This window comes from Ochotona princeps, chromosome 14 (genome assembly GCF_030435755.1).
Source record: "Ochotona princeps isolate mOchPri1 chromosome 14, mOchPri1.hap1, whole genome shotgun sequence".
Lineage (NCBI taxonomy): Eukaryota > Metazoa > Chordata > Mammalia > Lagomorpha > Ochotonidae > Ochotona > Ochotona princeps.
In genome coordinates, this window is record NC_080845.1 from 44,610,582 (window position 1) to 44,631,342 (window position 20,761).

At 38.3% G+C, this 20,761-nt stretch overlaps 1 non-coding gene and 1 pseudogene across 1 annotated transcript; one reads left to right on the forward strand and one right to left on the reverse strand.

Annotated features, from left to right (window-relative positions):
• Window positions 1-5,167: 5,167 nt before the first annotated feature.
• Window positions 5,168-14,194, reverse strand: LOC101534531 (small ribosomal subunit protein uS13-like; annotated as a pseudogene).
• A 998-nt stretch (window positions 14,195-15,192) lies between these two features.
• LOC118759928 (U6 spliceosomal RNA) lies at window positions 15,193-15,295 on the forward strand. The gene has a single exon (XR_004996468.2). It is a non-coding gene; the product is annotated as a U6 spliceosomal RNA (small nuclear RNA).
• The last annotated feature ends 5,466 nt before the right edge of the window (window positions 15,296-20,761 follow it).

A 20,761-nucleotide genomic window follows, 5' to 3' on the forward strand; every position in this document is an offset into this window, starting at 1 on the left:
CAGAACAGAACCAACCCAGGGATTACAACCACCAGCTGATCGGAGTGCAAGCCATTTTTTTAAAGCTAGTCTATCAAAATTATTAGAATTGCTTTTAATGTCATCACTTCAATCCTCAGCTTGAATGCATAAAATACAATTATTCAATTAGGCATTTCAAATTTTTAGAATTTTATGTAATCTCTTAATTCCAAATACATAGGAATTTTTCCTTTACAGACTGTTCAAAGTGACTGTTATACTCTTATTAGTCTTATAAACTGCTAATTTTCTTCTTTAATTTATTGACAACCAAAGCATATTGAAAATAGTTAGCTAAGGGCCCGGCGGCGTGGCCTAGCGACTAAAGTCCTCGCCTTGAAAGCCCCGGGATCCCATATGGGCGCTGGTTCTAATCCCGGCAGCTCCACTTCCCGTCTAACTCCCTGCTTGTGGCCTGGGAAAGCAGTCGAGGACGGCCCAAAGCTTTGGGACCCTGCACCCGCACGGGAGACCCGGAAGAGGTTCCTGGTTCCCGGCATCGGATCGGCACGCATCGGCCCATTGTGGCTCACTTGGGGAGTGAAACATCAGATGGAAAATCTTCCTCTCTGTCTCTCCTCCTCTCTGTATATCCGTCTTTCCAATAATAATAAAATCTTTTTAAAAAAAAAAAGAAAAGAAAATAGTTAGCTAATATTAGCTAAGTAAGTGGAAAAACTCACTGAACAACTTCCTCATATACTTATTTGTATTGTGCTACATTTAACATACACATATTTATCATGGTATTAATTCAATAACATAATAAAACTGACATATATTCTGTGATGTTCTACAGGAAGTTACAATGTTCAGTAACTGAATAATTTTAATTCAAGCATATTCTGTTGCATTAACACAAGTCAATTATGACATTTTTCAATCAGAAGGAAATGAAAACTTCAAATGTTCCAGAAGTAGAACCATTAAGGCAAAATAAGCATAAAATAAAGATGAAATATTTTATGTGTCTCTAAATTACTAGCTTCTTTCCAGCCATATCCTAATCATGTGCCTTTAGGGACCTTATGTGGTTTATAAAATACCTATGCTTCCTGTTTTGAAGTATCCACCATGAAGTATAAATATGCCCATGCCCCATTATCAGGTTTCTGAGTGTGCTTTTTGGCTGGCTTACAGGTCTCTGCACTGTCTCTGGTTCATTCTCAGTCCTGACCCCAAGTCACTGGCAAAACAATTGGAACAACCTTTTGTTGATCTTCTTATTTTAGAGGGATACTTAGTTTATGTTATTCAAAACGGAAGATGTCATTCAATGATTGAACCATTTCTATCGTTGGAGAGCTTGAAACTCTACACATTATATCTATTGCACAGACTCATCTAGAATGATCACAAACATATCTCTGAGATTCAAAAAAGGATTATTTAAAAAGAAAAGAGAAGTGAAGCTTTTTTTTTTCAAGTGACCTGACATCAACTCTGGACAAATGTATTTCAAAGAGTCTTGAATGCAACAGCTACAGGACACGTAGCACAATCCCAGCTTCTTTGGTTAGCACCATACCTAATCCACTTTGAGGAAACAAGATTTGTTCACATGAAACAATAAGAATCTAGCTCAAATCCAGATGTAAGGAAATAGCACATGAAAATTTTATATCTGTCAGGAAATAGCACACAAATGTTTTATATCTACACAGAGTAACTTGCAATTTATACAATTTATATGAGTCAAGGAGAGTTACACTCCTCCTTTACATGGGGGTAAATTGAGGTCAGCGTGCTTTGTGGAAGAAACAAATATGAGTTCAGAAAAAAATGGGAAATTAAGTAGTAATAGAAAAGCTACAGTCTTGAACATCAAAGCATTTCATAAACAGTTCTGCTCAGTAGTTAGGAAAGCCTCCTCCCTCTTGGGTTACCACTCCCACGGGAGGGCAGGAAAACTAGCTATTAAAGCCTAGTTCCATCTAACCAGCTCAACTATCCAACCCTCATGGATGTTGTTGGGTGCCTCTCTGTCTAGTCACCCCAGTCCCTGTCCTAGTTTTCCTGCCCTCCCATGGGAGTGGTAACCCAAGAGGGAGGAGCCCACTATTTCCCTCCCAGGCCACTCCCACTCCCAGATTATGCACTCTCCAGGTGGTTCTGTAGTTTAACTTGACAGAATTAGCACCCAGTGCCAGCTTCTGCCAGTTGATGCTGCAGCTAAGCCCAAACAACCCTCACCCACTCTAATTGTAGTTTGCACCAGTAGGAACAATCAGTCCAGCCTGGGTTTTCCCTGATCTAGTCCACATGAGGCCCACAGGTGTTGTAGCCCTGCCTAGTCTGGTCTGTCCCCATCCCAGCTCACACTCTCCAGTGGGAGTAGCTGGCCAGCAAGGGACCCCCCCTCTTATTCCCCTGCCGGCTCCGTCCCCTCCCTTCCTGGTTCTCACATGTGCTGTTGGGCACCACAGTCACATCCAGTACAGGTAAACTCACCTTGGCATTCCGTATTGTGCACTGGTTTTTGTTGCAACTGAACCTGGCTTGACCCACACTTCATTCTGGTGCTCGAATTCGCCAGTGGATGACGTGAACTGATTCAGCCTGGTCTGCCCCCGACCCATGCCAAATGTATGCCAGTGGGAAACTTTCCATGGCCTGCTCTGGGCTGTTTCCTTTCATGCTTCTTGCGCTTACCTGTGGGTCTGTGTCCTGCCAAAGCAGTTGCCCAGACTCCTCCATCAGAACCTCTCCCAATGCCAGATTTTGCGCATACCAGGGGGTCCATGAGCCAGCCCTACTCAGTCCACCTCCTGTCCTAGCAGGAATAGTAGCTTTTCCTGACTGGCCTTCAACCCAATCTGGTTCTTGCTGTTGGATGTTTCAGCCCAGCCATGGCTCATCCATACCCACATACAGCTCACACATGGTTCAGTAGCGGCAGAGACGTAGCCTAGTCCATCCCACATCTATCCTGGTCCTCCAGAGCACGAGATGCTGTTGGAGTCTGGCCCAGCTTGGTGCGTCCATTCCCAGTCCACACTTGTACCAAGGGAGACTACAACCATATCCTGATCAGAACGCAGCCCCCATTCTAGCCCCGTGCTCCTTGGTGGTAACCTCCATCCAGCTAGAGTGTCCCCTTAGCTCCCCAACCGGGCCTGTTCCCAGCCATAGATGACATGCATGCCAGTGGTTGCTCTGACTCAGCTTGGCACAGCCACTCACCTGTCCCGACCCCTGCCTTAGACACACAATGGCTTAGCGTCCCTGGCTCACGCAGACCAGTAGGTGCAAGAGCCTAGCTTGTCATAAACTGTGCTCCATCCTGGTTTCTAACTTTACTTATGGGCTAAGGTTTGCTCAGTCCTGCCCGGTACATCCCGTTTCATTACCAATGCACACACTGGCCAGCTATTGGAGCTACTTTGCCCAGCTTGTCCAAACCCCCAGGTCTGGACCACATGTTCACCAGCAGGAGCTATGACTCGCCAGGGGAGTTTCCCAAGTTCCTCCACTTGATCCACACCCAGACCCAGTTCTCATACATGCCATTGGATTTTAGGCCAGTGTCCAGCGTAGTCTGGCCTTCCATTTTGCTTTGTATGTTCTGCTGAATGTTGCAGCCCAGCCCACCCCACACCCTATTCAGGATGCACATTCAGGTGTTGCTGCCTTGACCAGTCCAGACTGATGTCGGTTCCTTAACCTGTGATTGATGGTAGGCTCCTTGGTTACACCTAGCTTAGTCCATCACCACCCCATCTCTTGAGCTAACCAGTGGGGCGAGAATTCCACAGGGTTTGGCCCACACATCCCCTGCAGAATCTACCCCCAGATATGGTTCTCTGGCATGCTGGTTATTGTCGTGGCCCTGCCTAATGTGACCTGTCCCCTGATCCACCATCGTGCCAGATAATAGGATAAGATCCTGCTAGACAAGCCCCGAGTCTTAGGTTTTGCCTGGACTGGTGTTTGGTGGTCAGCATTGTTCAGTTATTACAAGTTTTTGGAAGGAAAAGTTACTCTGTCTTTGGGAATATTTAGGATTGATTCACATCCCAGAAGCACAGTGGGTTCAACATAGAGCTACATAAGCAGCGATTCAAAGAACCAAAACCCCAGAGCTCACAGCCTGGTGGCCAATGGCATGCTGGCCACCCGAGCATAGCTCACCACGTGCACATGGTGGTTGGAATCCGGGATCTGAGCATGGAGATGCTCCAGCCTAACACCCACCAGCAGTCAGCAGGCTGCTGGAAGTTTCAACCCTAGTACATATTATTTCTTTGCCAAATTTCTATAGGCAAATTATGAACGTAGTTTTTTTGTTGAGTCTTGTCCAACATGTCAGAAGTTAACAATAATAAGGAGAGACAAGAGATGCTTATGTATTTTTTAAAATGAGGAAAACAAGAGGACCAGCATATTGGTGTACTATGTTAAAGCTGCCTGTTACAAAAGCAACCCAAATAGGCACCAATTCATGCCCTATCTTCTTCATTTCTGACCTAGCTCTTTGTTAACAGCCCAGTAAAAGCATCATATGCTGTTTCAAATATTTGGGACCCTACCAGTCCAATCAGACCAGTGGGAGATTTGGATGAAGCTCTTAGCTCCTGGCTTCTGCATGGCCCAAGGCTTGCTATTGTGATCATTTGGAGGACCAGAAGATAGAGGATAGAGGATTTCTCTCACTCTCTCTGTCTCTCTCCTCATTCTCTCTCTCTCTCTCTCCCCTCTCTCTCTCTCTTTTTATATATATATATATATACACTCTTTTTCTCTCTCCCTTTCTCTCTTTCAAAATAAATAAATAAATCTTAATTAAATAGCAACATAGTGCAGGTGGCTTAGCTTATACCATTTTCTGATTATTTGAGTTCTACACTACAGTAACTGAACAGACACATTAATAGGTGCTTACACCTATTAATGGAAAGTGACAGTATAGGAAATGTGCTATGCTATCATTTTCTCTTAAAACTAGATATGTAAGCATAAATCAACTCAGTAAGAAGTCATAATCATGACGGTGATTAATTCCAAGGAGAAAAATTAGATGGCTCTGAGAAAAGAGGTCTTATTTTGTATCCCATAAGATTTTCAGTATACAATTTTATACACTAAACACAGTTATTATTACTTTTTGCCATGATATATAAGCTATTTATTAACAGATCATGTAGACTCATTTCTTCTTGGACCCACCCACACTGCAGCCCCTACACCCAGCAGATTTGGTGTGCTGGCCCTGGACACGTAGGTCCCAAAAGTTGCGAAGCCCTCTACAAGCCCTGATCATCTTGATCTGCTCCAAATCCTCAAGGAGCTTGTTATCCAGACTTCTGGCCACAACATGACTATACTTTCCATCCTTCACAACTTTCTGCCTGTGCAAGAACCAGTCAGGGAATTGTATCGTCACGGAATTCCGCATGACGGTGATCAGGCACTCTGTCTCATCCTGAATTCTCCTGTCCTCCTGGTGTGCTCGATGTCTGCTTTCCACAGCACTACTGGGCATATCATTGCCGCACACCCTTAATGGTTAAGATGGCAAGGGGTGTTTTGTGCTGCCCATCGATATTGGTGTTGAGGACTTGCAAAAAGCGCTGGAACTTCTCAAGGAACACTAGAGACGCGGCAGTGACAACAGCCGCTGCCTGAAGTCATTATTTTTAGACACCATTTTCAGATTTTGGTTTTTTATTAGAAATATAGATTTATAGAGAGAAGGGAAGACAGAGAGAAAGATCTTCTGTCTGCTGCTTCACTTCTCAAGTAGCCACAAGGGCCAGAACTGAGGCAACCTGAAGCCAGGAGTCCGGAGCTCCTTCCAGGTCTCCCACTTGGGCACAGGGTCCAAAGATTTTGGGCCATCCTCTACTGCTTTCCCAGGCCACAAGTAGGAAGCTGGATGGGAAGTGGAGCAACTTGGATAAAAACTGGCATCCACATTGTATCTTGGTATATGCACAGCAAGGACTTTACCCACTAGGCTAATGAGCTAGGCCCATAAAATCATTATTTTTAAAATAAAGCTTTCTTAAGGACTTTTGGATGAGTGGAAATTCACATAAAGAGAACTTAACATGATATCAAAGATTTTCAATACAGGATGAAAACATAAGCCATCTGTGTTTTTATTTAATTTGAAATGATAGTGCATCAAAATCAAAATGGTAAGATAGAAATCTACTTTTCCATAAGCATCTCTTGGTAAGATTTTACAAGGTCAAGAATAGTCATTCAAGGGTAAACTTCATACAGTTTTTATGCATAGTCTTTCAAGTTAATGCTGCAAGTGCATCTGTACAACTGTGTGCATAGTACCAGCCATTTCTTTATCAACAGTGGTGGCAGGAAATTCCATCTTCCCCTTGAATCTAACAAAATTATATCGTAAAGTTTCTAGTAATATAGGTTGTATATACTAAACTGTTATGAGACTCCTGTATGCTAGCTTCAATATCACCTTTATTACCAGTATACTAAGAAATGGTAATCTTGTACAAATTAAACATTACATGAAATAACAGCAAATTAATATCAGAAACATTTCAACAGAAAATTAATACTAGGTTGAGTTTCAATTTAAGGATCATCAGCCTGCAGGGAGACTGTAATTAGTGTAATGTGAAATATTAGAATTTCATGTTGATGACTCCCATGAGATTAATGAAGATTCTGCTGGAAAAATAAGGCATGTTCAAGAAGGAAGTAAAAAGAGGCAAGGCACCGAGTGGATCAAAGTAACAGAGGTTCATCTTTGATAAACACTAAATACCATTGTGATTGCCTAGACTGCAGTTAACTTTTATAATTGGCAAGCTCCATCTCAAAGTGGAAATGCAGTAATATCCACAAAACTTCCAAACATTACAAGGTTTCAAACTTGAAAACTCATGTGGGGCTAACAAAATGATTTGTTAGGAACTTAAAACTGCCAGTTACATGTGTAATTTTTTAATGGAAATTATTCTTGTAAAAGATTTATGAGAGGCAAACATTCTGTCACGACCTATTTACAAAACAAAATTGCATAAAAACACAAGAGATGTACAGACAAAGATGTTTTAAAATAGTTTCTCTGTGCATTCACAATGTTAGGATAAAACCATTATCTGAGAAGGAAATAGTGAGGCCCATTTCTTGGGTCAAAGGTGTGTGATATTTCACAATTTTCCTCACATGAGAAATGCCAATATTTATACTGAATCAGTAAAAGCTTCCTCATCTCTAAAGCCTCATTTATGGTTATATTAATTGAAATGTCAGCATATTGTTGTGTCACATTGAAGTGTTATATTCTGAAATATAATAATGGTATTCACACCAATAAGATGTAGTATTTTATTTTCAAAGGTTACTCTTACAATTTTACAAGTACTAAAGTGAAGAGGTCAGCTCAACAAAAATTTCTAGAAAAGTGATGAGCACATCTGGTCCCTTCTCTTGGCAAAAAAAATTGTTTTAGGCACCCACAAAGAGATGTATCTAACATTTAGCAGGCTATTCTAGAGATTAGAGGCTTTTTTCTATTGATCTATAAGTTGAATGAGCTCTGTTTCTTAACTATGAAGAAATCAAATACTATAGATTACTAAAGAGTCTTCATTCATTTGACCATTCATTCATTCATTATTCTTCCAATTAGTCATCTTTCCATCTGTCTGTTTTTCTAGCCTACATACAGAAAACATTAAACATCTCTTTGCACCATAATTTGTGATGAATACTAAAGAAGCAATAAAGGGCACCAGCACTGCAACATAGCAGCACAAGGATCTTATATTGAAGTGCCAGTTCAAGATTCATATTCATTTTTTTCTTTAAAAAAAAGATGTCTTTATTTTTATCTGAAAGAGAGATTCACAAAGAGACAGATCTTCTACTCACTAGCTCACTACCCAAATGGCTGCAACACTGAGCCATTGAAGCTGAGCCAATCTGAAGCCAAGAACCTGGAGCTTCTTTCTAGAAGCCCAAGGACTTGTTTCATGCTCTACTTCCCACCCAGATGATAAGCAGAGAGCTGTATTGGAAGTGGAACAGCCAAGACTAGAACTAGCACGCATATGGGATGCCAGCACCACAGGTAGAGGATTAATCAAACCACTGCACTAGCCCCCAAGACCCACTTTTGATCCAGCTCCTTGGTAATGCATCTGGGAGAGCAACAGAAGATGTCCCAAATTGTAGTCTACATGGTAGAAACCTCCTGGCTCCAGGCTTGCTCTGTCTCAGGCCTGGCTATGCTGTCCATCTGGGTAATGAATCAATTTGGGTTTCTGTCTCTTTCTCTCCCTGTGTGTGTAACTCTGCCTTTAAAATGAATAAATAAATATTTTAAATAATAAAATAACGAAGCAGTAGTTAACAAGCAAGTAAGATCCTCAGGTCTTTTGACTTAGTCTCTTTGGGGGAGAAAATTATAAACAATCAGATGGCTTGCACCACAAATGAGGTAAGTGCTACAAGGAAGAAATATTGTGGATAATTAAGATGGGTAATGTGAAGAATCTAAATAGTCCAGATTGCAAAAGAAGATGGGCTAATTGCAACAAGTATGAAAGCACCACCCTGAAGATTAAGAGTCGGTCAGATGAAGAGTCCTAGGAACACCAGGAAGAGGAGAGGGAATGCAATATGTAAAGGACCTGAGGCAGACTTGGTTGGTTCCACTGGTTTGGCTGGCACCCAAAGCATATGGATAGTGATGGCAAGTTTCAACTTTAGACTAAGCCTGGATCATACTTACCTACAGAACCGAGTCAAGCCACAATTAGACGCTCATTTTCAAAAGCTTCCTTAGAATGCTGCATCAAGGAAACAGACACTCGTTTTACATACACAGTGGCTTTCTTGACTTTAACATCTGAGCCATATACACTCTCATCTGGGGCAATTTGCAAATCCAACAGAAGCCAATCTTGCTTGGGTCTTTCCAGGTATTTTACGAACATACTTCTGACAATGGCATTGGGGGTGATATGTTTTAACTTAAGATACTTCCTCCACATATATTTAAAAAGTCATCTCAGAAAGCAGCACTCAAAAATAAGCAGAGAAAATTATTGTCGTATTACTTAAAGAACACTTTCTATTGTGCAGGTGCAAATAAATCTTATCCCAAACTGCATATTAGTTCCACAAACTGGAAAGCCAGGCATAAAGTGATTTTTTAGATGAAGACTTCAAATCCTTTGGTAACCACACCTTTCACGAAGACCACCATGTTGTCACTACACTGCTACCTGCTTGCCTGCTTAGGGGAAACTGATTGCTCCCTGGGACAAAAGGACACTTAGTGGATGTTTCCAGAAGCTCACTACAGTCGTTCTACAGATGCAGATTCCTGACTGACGAAATGGAGCATCAGGCCAGAACATTTTGTTTTCATTTGCCTTCTTAAAAGATTCACTATTTCAGGGGTTCAGTCTTGAAAGGAACAGAAAGAAGGACAAAGAAGTGGGAAAGAACAGAAATCTGGGATGACACTGAGGGCAGGAACTTTTGAACACAAACACAAAGGAGTCCTTTCCTTGGCTGCAGAAAATATGGACATTGCTTCAACCACGTTTCCATTTGGAGGGTCTTCAAGCTTACACATGTGCATGTGCGCTTAAGAGTCCTTCTCTGGCTACTTCCAATTCTGTGAACCCCCCACCATGCTGAGTTGTAGCTTTCACCCAAACATTCCTGCTACCTCCCTACCTACCCACACACAAGTACATCCTGCCAACAAAAATCTGCTCTGTTTATACTGAGAGTGCATGAGGAAGTGATAACAGGTCTTCCTCCAGGGATGGAATTACTCATCTGCCTGCTGGAAGGCTGCTGTGTGTAGCATTAACCTCTGAACTATGACTGGAGGAATCTGATTCAACCCAACCCTGAAGAGTGATTAACTTGAATGAGCTCTTGTCTGTGTAGCACATATTAAATAAACTCAAGCCTACCACCCTATTATAGGGAAATAAATTCATATTTTCTCACCAGAATTTCCCAGGTGATATCAATAAACCATTATTTTGAAATAGTTATATTTGCTTTTCTTTCCTTTGCAAAGCAGAAAGCTGCTTTTTGATATTGATTGTACTGAGGATGAATAGAGAAGGCCTTTGCTTTTGCTGAGAGGAGAAATGAGTCATACTTCCAAACGATCTAATAGTTCCTAAATCCCCTACCCCCTAACCAAGAGAAAAACGCAGCAGAGACACGATCTGCACAGCAGATCCCAGCAAGTGCTTTTGCCTAAGGTGATCTGGCCAATAGCTCAACAGTAAAGTCTTCCAAGAAAAAAAAATGTGTGTGTTGCAATAGTAGCAATTCAAATTAATGCATGTATTTTGAAACTCTTTTAAAAGCCAAACATGAAAGCACAGTTAATAGATGTTTGCCCCCACAAGGGGTTCAAGCCTACATTTTGAGTATGAAACTTTGCAAGGATAGCAAACAAATGACTTGGACTTGTAAAATCTAGGAAATTTAAACCCACAGCCAGAGCTCCATCCTAATTTACCTCATTATTCTTCTCTATCATAAATATCCTAAACTGCTTGGAGGCATGTGTGGATTCAGTGATTTTATGGGCAGCATGTTCCAGGATACAACACCCCAATGATTAGGTGACATATAGGTGAAGCATGTGCTTTGATTCCTTGTGGTTGTTATTTTGAAAGACTTTGTGGAATTTTAGAATGGAACTACAGAAAACCAAAAATCACTTTGGTCTTTGTACGCATATTAAGTATTTGATATATTGACATTCAAGTAGGTCTTATGGGCTTATTTATAGTTTATAGGAAAGTTTTTAGACTAGCCTTTATAGTTTCCATGCAAAACTTTAATCCAAAAGAGCACAAAAGATTGACCCTACATTTACACATTTCCTTTGACAGGGCCTGGCAGCACTTACCAGATGGGGGAAGGTAATACAAGTAACGACCATAAATACATGCTTTGAAAATAGAGCTAATAAAGTCGGCTGTTTGTGATGCCCAATGTTGTGCATTTTACAACTCAGACTACAATGGCAATATTGCTGCTTTTGCTGTATTGTGAATTGGTGCTTAATAAAAAACACTACTGCTACTATGTTGGAATTTTGGTTGACATATCAAGTCCTATAATTTTACCCAGCTTTTTAGGAAAATTTCCAAGCAGAGGTGATGTGCATGTCACAAACTATTCATGGAATGAACGATGCTGTGTCTGACCTCACAAAATGAGAGAGATGGCATACCTGTGCTGGCACACTGCTATGCCGTATCTCAAAGGCCACAAACACCACTCCCTCTCTGCAGGGGTGCCAGTTGCAATAGAGTATATGCCTTAAAATCAAAATAGATGTCCTTCAGAACTTCAGCAGTTTGAAGTAAGCAGTTAGGCTAGTTCAGTTACTACCACTGGGGCAGGAGGCAGGAAATGCTTAAGTAAAAGGAATCAAATGAAAACACACATACAATCCACAGCAAATCCTCCATAAAGCAAAATGTCAATTTATAATTTTAGCCTCATCTTATCAAGCACCTGGTTATATATAGAACTATCTAGATAATGAAAAAGAAAGCCCTTATAGAAAAGGCATTAAATAACATCAATCACAAAGACCAACTCTTCAATTTAATAACTAAATGGTCATGAGTAACACATCCTTCCTAATTTTCAAATTCCCTTTTCTCATATAATGCTGCTCATTCATATTCGCAAGTGCAGGTGAGATAAATCTCTGATAAAATATATATGACATATTAGTAGCTACAAAAAGACTATTAAATAAATATTAGTGCCACTCCTCAATGAACATACTCCATCCATATAAAAAACAAAGGATTATAATCCCAAACATTAACAGAGGATCTTCCTTGAGATCGAGTTACGTGAAGCTTTATTCTTTGAGCTTTTCATTGTATTCTAAATCTCTATAGTATGTGTGTGTGTGTGTGTGTGTGTGTGTAGACTTACACAATACACATATAAACGTACATTCATTCATGTACACATACATATAGACAGAGCACCTCGATGTACAATAGGTAGGTATCTTCATAAATACATGAAAAGTAGAAAATATCTGAAGTCAAAAGGCTTTAATATATCAAACTTACAGAACATCTTAGTTTAGCAGAAGAGATCATGCAAATGAGTTATTTGCCTTTGAAATCTTGTAGTTTACCAAACACTGTGATTCACTGCCCCTGTGAAAGCATCACAGGAGAGGACTGTAAAAATCCCAAGTTCAAAATTCAATGTTTAGACTACTATTTTCACTAAATGTGCATATCACTTTTGCACCATGAGAAAGATTTTATATAAAAAAAAAACTAAGTCAACCTTGTTGACTTGTTGGGATAATCTGTACATACATATGCATAGTGTAAACATCTGCGGTGGGATCAGAAAGCTTTTCTTTATAAAACACGGACAAATAATTTCTTGTCTGAGTAAACAAGTCTGAATTGTCCAGAATTATGCAGATTATTTAAGCACTGATGGGGTGAGGAAAAGGAGATGTTCCATTATTCAGCATCTATTAACACTGTCAAAAATCTAGCCCAATTATTACAAACGGTGAAATCTGCCTACCAAAGGTAAAGGGAAAAACAAAAGGACAGCTGAGCTTTAAAGCATACTTTCTGAAAACTCTCAGGACTGAATTCTGAGACTGCAATTCTCAGGGTCTTGTAGAGGTTTGATCCTTGGAGCTGCTCAGATCCTAGGATACCATAAATGCTCAGATAATATCAATTTTAAAAAATAAGAAATGGATGTATCATAGGAGTTATAGATGATCATAAAGCTTTCAAGGTTTCTGTTGTGATTTGTTTTTTGACAAAAATAAATCTACAAGGAAAGCCCAAAAAATATATTCAGAAGGAGACAAAGCAATTGATAATTAAGAAAGACTATATTCCATGATTATTATACTATATAATTTTTCATAAAATCAGAATATGTCCCATGCTTACAAAATTAAGGGAGTGTCACTTATGAAACATGTTGAAACAATTTTATTATGTTTTTCATGGAAATGAATCCATCTCTTCACTGTGAAAGGGCACAAAATTTTTAATTCCCAAGAGAACATCTTGGAGGAGAAAATAAAAGCTAAGCATAATGAGCAATGATGGAAAATATCTCCTCCCTCTGTTCTGCCCTCTTGGTCTCATTAAAAGATCTTAAAATGAACCCAGAACCCACAGTGAAGTCTACTCTTCAGAATAGGGCTTACCTTATATGTAAATGTGCCATCCAAAGATCTCTCTCTTTGAAGCCAAGTCTGTGCCATCATGCAAGACATCCTCATGCTATGAGCTCTCATGCCTCCCCAGTGCCCATCACTGCCACACACAAAATAAATGCCAAGTAGAGAATGTCACACCCTCTGTCTCATTAGTGTTATGTACTTTTCATTTTGATACAGTATGCCCAATCAAGGATCAAAGAATTTAAAGTTACCTTCAAGATTAAAATTAAAAAATGAGGAAATATTTGGGATAAAATTTGAAGAGATTCCAGATAGCTAACAGAGGTGAGTTCCACTAGCCTCTGATACCCAGAAAAAAAAAAAAGAGCTACAGAAGAATACATTTCTGAGATACAATCCTAGAAATAAGAAAAGAAATGATGGCAAGTTCACAAAATACCCTGGTTCTCCAGCCAGAATGGGGGAAGACACCTCATGCCAGACAAAGGCACCCAGGAAAGCATCAGTGACCTGCATCGTTGCTGCAGATCAGTCTGCCTAACTACAGATTTCCATAGTCCTCAGCAGATTTCCATTCAGTTTCAATAGCTAACTGGGATCTGCAAGGTTTATTTGCTCCAAAGAAGGAACCTACTTCAGGTTTCCCATTTCCAAAACCAAAGATGTCACACCACTGCCGCCTCTAGACTCCATCCACCCTCAGAGGCAAAAAGACAGAGAAGCCCCACAGAGTCAACATGCTTCTACCTCACATGGTACAAGACTGCTGTTCCTCACAACCCTGTTGCTTCAAGACTGTCGCTGGTAAAGTAAAAGCCCCCTTGTCACCCACATTCAGCCCCATGGAAGCTGGGGAAGAATCTCATTCCCATCCTGTAGCTCTGAAAACTGTTGCAAGCCCCACATGCATCTCAGAGTTTCTGGACTTGGGTATCTATGGCTCACTCTGACATCACCTTTGTTCACTTTGTGGGACATAAGTAAGATATCTCCACACCTCATAATCCTTAGACTATGGTTGCCAATGTGAGACGATACATCACACTGCAGGACACAGGAATCGTCCTGTCCTCTCCACACCCCGGAGCTCCAGATTCACAGTTACCAGACTCAAATCTCCAGCACCATCTACACTTATCTAAGGGACTTGATAGTCCTAACTTTAATTCATTGTGGCCACCATGCCTATCAGTGCCACAAGCACTATCGTCAGCTGTACTCATCTCACAAGTCCTGGTGACAGTAGTGTCTGTATGCAGTGACCCAGGACCTATGGTTGCCAGTGTCATTCATATCGGTGTCACCTGCAACTGCCTGGTAGGATCTGGAGACAACTTCTCCTTGTCCTTTAGCACCAGGACTGTGATTGCCCTGTAAAGAATCCCAAAGTCATTAGCACTCAAAAACGAAGGTTATGTGTGTTTGATTCATCTACACATTTATTTATTTTTTTTTTAATTTTATTTTTTTTTAATTATTTATTATTTAACTTCAGTAATTACATTGTATTATGTGACACAGTTACATAGATACTTGGGTTCTCCCCACCCCTCCCCAAACACTCCCACCATGGTGGATTCCTCCACCTTATTGCATAACCACAGCTCAAGTTCAGTTGAGATTTCCCCATTGCAAGCGTATACCAAACATAGAGTCCAGCATCTTATTGTCCCATCAAGTTCAACGGCTTCTTAGGTATACCCTCTCTGGTCTGATGACAGAGCCAGCAGAGTATCATCCCAGTCAATTGAAAGCTCCAACATACCATCAGCAAAAATTTACATCATTATGGAATTAATTGACATAGTAATGAGTAACCAATATGTTAAAAGTAAATGCGGGTTCCCAGCCACCTTCTGTGACCACCTCACCTATACTTCAATTTAGTTTATACACAACATGTAACATTCAAAACATAACATGTTATACATAACATCATATCATCTTAAATTAAGGCAAACATGTGGTATTTAACCTTTTGGGATTGGCTCATTTCCCTTAGCATTATGGTTTCCATTTATTAGAATTGGAATGATACAAGGAAGCTTAGCATGACCCCTGCACTGGGATGGCACTCAAAAACAAAAGATGTGATGGAATGCACCCATGAAGATCAACATTCACTGCAAAGTTCACAACACTATCTCCGTGAAATGCTGAAGTTCAGACAACTGAAATACATGCAGATGCCACAGATGGTGATTAGAGCTGCAGAAATCACACAGACGACTCCTACTCATTCATTTACATAGAACAAAATGCTGAACAACTATTCAACCAAAACCCCACCTCCCATTTAAGCAAAAGGCTGATCCATAAAATCAGAAGAAGCAACTGTTATGCCTGATATTCAGATACCAACCCAGAGGTATAAAAGACACGAAGAAATAAATGAGCATGACATCTATAATAGAACACAATAGCTACAAAATCAGATCCAAATGGAAAGAGATAATGAAACAGAATTTAAAATGGTGATATAAGGAAATTCAATAGGATACATGATAATGCAGACAGGCAATTCAACAAAAAAAGAAAAATAATTCATGATTGGAATGGGAAACTCAATAAAGAGATAGTAATATTTTTAAATTACTAAGGAGAAATCTTCGAACTGAAATTTTCAATCATTGAAAACAAAATACAATAAACAAGGTTAATAACAGACTAAAACAAGCAGAAGAAACAATTTCTAAATTGTAGGTCTTCAGATTAAAAACAGAAAAGAAAAGGATTCTTGAATGAAGGCCTACATGTTACATGTGGCAACATTAAGTGATTTGATGTTTGTTTTATATATCTGAATTAAAATAGAAAGAAAAAAAGTCACTGAAAAACCTACTTAATAAGCTAATACCTGGGACACGTGTGGTGCTACAGTGAGTTAAGCTTCGGACATCTACATCCTGTATCTAAGCACTGCTTTGAGTCCTGGCTACTCTACACATTACACAATGTACTGCTAATGCACCATAGGAACATGATGGCCCTAGTGTGTGAGTCCTGCTACCCACATGAGAAACCTGAATAGATATGACTTGATCCAATCCTGAATATTGCAGGCAACTGGAGAGTGCACCTATATAGGGAAGACTCCCCTTCCTCTGGCTTTGCCGTCTCTACCATACATATAAATTTTTAAAAATAAATAAATAAAAATAGTTGAAAGTTTGTCCAGTCTTCAAAGACGCACAGACTCAACGAGCTCAAGGGACCCAAATTAGACACAACTGAGAAAATGCTTTTCTAAGACATATTTTACTCAAACTGTCAAAGACAAAGAATCCTACAGCAGCAAGATAAAATCATCCAGTCAACCACACGTTTCAACAGAAACCTTACAGTCTGTCCAGATAGAAAGTCAAAACTTCTAACCAAAAATACAATAAACTTATCATACTTGAAGGAAAAATAAAGTTTCCTAGAAAAGGAACTGAGATATTTATTACCACCTAACTAGCCCTACAAGAAATGTTTTAGAAGGTCCTACATGACAAGTAAAATGGTGCTAACAATCACATGGAAACACACTATAGTACAAAATTGACTAGTAGAGCACATGTTAAAAAGAATAAGGAAACAGAAGCAATATTAATACAACAAAAAACTATTAGGGTAGAGTTGTGGAACAGTGGGTTAAGCCAATACCTGTGACATTGGCATCCCATATGGTCACATGTTCAAGTCCTGACTCCTCCACTTTTAGTCCAGTTCCCTGCTAGATATTCTGGAAGGCACCAAAAGATGGCCCAAATGCTTAGACCCCTCTGCCACCAATATGGGGTCCCAGGCTCTGACTTCAGTCTGGCCCAGAATAGACTATCATGGTCACTTGGAGAATGTAACAGTGGACTTAACATAAAAGCTGCAAAAAGAGAAAATACATCCTATACAGATAAAAGTATCAACCCAGCAAAAAAATAAAGATAATTATACATACATATATGTCCAACACGAGACCTTCTAAATATATAAAATAAATATTAAATAGAAAGGAAGATAGAGAATCCAGTACAACAATAGTTGAAATCTTCAAGACTGAACCTTCATTAGTTGATGGATAATATAGACAGAAAATCAACAAAGATGCATTAAAGTTGAACCATCTAGAGCAAATGTACCTAACAGACACTTACAGAACTTTCGATGTAACAGCTGCAGAATATACATTCTTTTTATCAACACATGGAACATTCTCAAGGATGTATTACTAGTGTGGGGCCACAAATCAAATCTATAGCCATTTTAAGGAATATAGAACCCGGTTATGTATAAACTAAAATTGAAATGTCAATGAAGGAGTCACAGGATTTAGTAAAGAACTTGCATTTTTTTTTTATCATGTTGGTTACTCAATACTATGTCAATTAATTCCATAACATTATAAATTGTTGCTGACGTTATCCTGGGGCTTTTAATTGATCAGGATGATACTCTGCCAGCTCTACCTTCAGACCAGAGATGGTCTCCCCAGCAAGCCATTGAATTTGTCTGGAAAATAAGATGCTGGACTCTATGCTTGGTATATGCTTACAATGAAAGAATCTCATGTGAACTTGAACTTGGGTAATGCAACAAGGTGGAGGAATTCACCATGGGGAGAGGGTTTGGGGAGGGGTGGGAGGAATCCCAGTACCTATAAAATTGTGTCACATAATGCTATGCAATTAATAAAATACATAAATAAATAAATAAATTACAGAACCTTTTTTTAAATTTAAAGAATTTAAAAATTTTCCAAGATCATGATAGAATAGATCTAGAAATTAAGCAGAACAGAAAATATACAAATTCATAGAAATTGAGCCACATGCTCTTGAACAACCAATTGGTAACTGAAAAAATAAAATGAAAATAAAAAAAAAATCTCTTCAAACAAATAAAAATACAACACATAAAACTTTGTGGAATATAGTCTATAGAGTAGTGTGATGGAAGTTTATAGGAATAAATGCATACATGAAATACATTTCAAAAAGTATGTTACTGGTGCACTTTGAAAACACATAAAAGTGAGAACCAAAATTAAAATTAGTGTTTGAAAAGAAATAATAAAGAAAAGGGCAGAACTAAATAAAATCAGAACTATAAATCTTCAAAAGAGCAATGAAATGAAAAGCTGACTTACTATAAACAAAATAGGCCTCTATTAACAATAACAAAAATTCAAGTAAAAATACAAGAGATTGTACTAAATATATTAATCTACAAGAAACAGATAAATATACATTCAATCTCTCAAGAGTGAGTTGAAAAAATACATGTATATAAACATGCACATGCAGAAAAATAACGCATAATAACATTAAAGTTATAATTCAAAGTCTGACAACCAAATGGAAGTTCAGAATGCAATCGACTCATAGCTGAGTTCTACAAAACACTTAAGGCTGAATTAATTAAAATTCTGCTTGTAACATCCAAAGCAAGATAAAGAAAGAACAAAATATCTCTGCCAAATAGTTTTTACAAGGCCAGAATTATTCTGATAGAAAAATGAGACAAACATACAACAGAAAAACAAATTCGTAGACCAAAACCTTGATGAAGAAAGGCATAAAAATTACTTAATGGAATACTAACAAATCAAATTAAGCAGCACATGAAAAAGATGAAGTGGAATTTATCCCAGTGATTCAAGGATGGTCAACATATGTAAATCAACAAGCTTAATATATCACAAAAGAACAAAAACTGTGATTATCTGAATAAACGCAAAAAAAACTTGATAAGGTTTATCCCTTCATGATAAAAAAATCAACAAATTCTACACAAATTAACTATAGAAGAAAAAGAACTAAAAATAACAAAAACTATGGTACTGCAAAAAATAACAAAAGTAACCTATAGACTCAATGTAATTAAAATATAACGATCTTCACAGAACTAGGAAAAACAAAGCTAACATTCATAATGGAACCACAAATACCCAGAACAGCCAAAGTCTCCTGAAGAAAGGAAGCTAAAGGTATCACAATACATGCACTCAAAGGATCATACAAAACAAGAAACCCAAACAGTGTGGTACTAGAATAAATACAGTCATATAAAGAAGTAAAACAGAAGGAAGAAATCAGAAATCATTTCACATGCAACGAATTTCTGACAAATCTGTTATGACTATATATTAGAGACAGACTATCTCTTTAATGAACAGCGTTGGGGAAATTACATAAGTATGTAAAAGAATAAAATTATATCCCTATATTCCATTGCACATAGAAATCATCTTAAAATGTATCAAACATCTAAATATGTCAACCAAAATTATGAAGTTACCAGAGAAATACATTTGGGGAGAAGCTTTAGGATACTCTTAGAGACAAATATTTTTATGGATTAGATTACAAAAATAGTTACAACAAAAACTTAAAAGACAAATGAAAGTTTATCAAACTATGAAGCTTCCTCATAGCAAAGAAAACAAATTCACAGAGTAGAATGGGCAGAAAGTATTTATACAACATATAACAGTCAATGGATTAATATCTATATTACATTATGAATTCAAATAAATTAACAGCAAAAAATACAATAATCTGATTTTAAAATGAACAAATGATCTGAACAGTTATTTTTCAGGACAAGTGAGCAAAAAAAGTTATGGAAGAGAGTATAGAAAATCCTCAGAGATCTGAAACTAGATCTATTATATGATTCAGCAATCCCACTCCTGGAAAGTTACTCAAACAAAATGAAAGCATTTGTAAGAGTTGTTTGTTCTCCCATTTTTACTGCAACTCAATTCACAATAGTTAAGATGTTGAATCAACCAAAACTTCTATCAACTGATGATTGGATAAATAAAATGTGGTGTATGTACACACACACATACTATGGGACATTATTCACATTTTTTTAAAAAAATGAAGAAATCCTATCTTTTGCAACAAAATAGATGAAACTGGAGAGCATTATGTTCAGTGAAATAAGATAGCCACCAAAAGACAAATATTATGTTATCTCTGACATGCAGGAGCTAATATGAAATAAAAAATAGAGGAATGAAATTGGGACATGATTGTCATTTTTTGACTATGTCTATATTCCAGTGGAACTATTGTCTACCTACTTTTTGATTACTGAGTATTATGAATAATGACAAATTAAGTCTGTGAATAGAGGGTGGATGAAAGTTATGCCTTTGCAAAAACTTATGAGGAGTGAGGCTGGATGGAGAATTGGGGAAAGCAGGAAAGTATGGGAAATATGGTCATCTTGAAACTGTACCTATAGAATGCAAAAAGAAATCTATTCTCTTTGTATTAAATTTTAAAAATATGTAACAGCCCACATTTTTCCTTTAGTAATTAATACTCAAAGCGGACATTTTATACCCTCTATATAATCTGATTTTTAACTCCACACAGATTAGTTTTTATTCTGTCATCCTAGGAAAACTCAAACAGTATCTGAAATTTTTCTTTGGGTTACTGAGATCATTTCCTTTCAAGAAATTTGTGAACACAGACAATGTATCTATTTCACTTCCTTCGTGTCAGAAGCTCCTGGAATCAAATACCTTGCCAAGTGGTACTAGGCCACAGGATGAATCTGAACGCCGGAAGA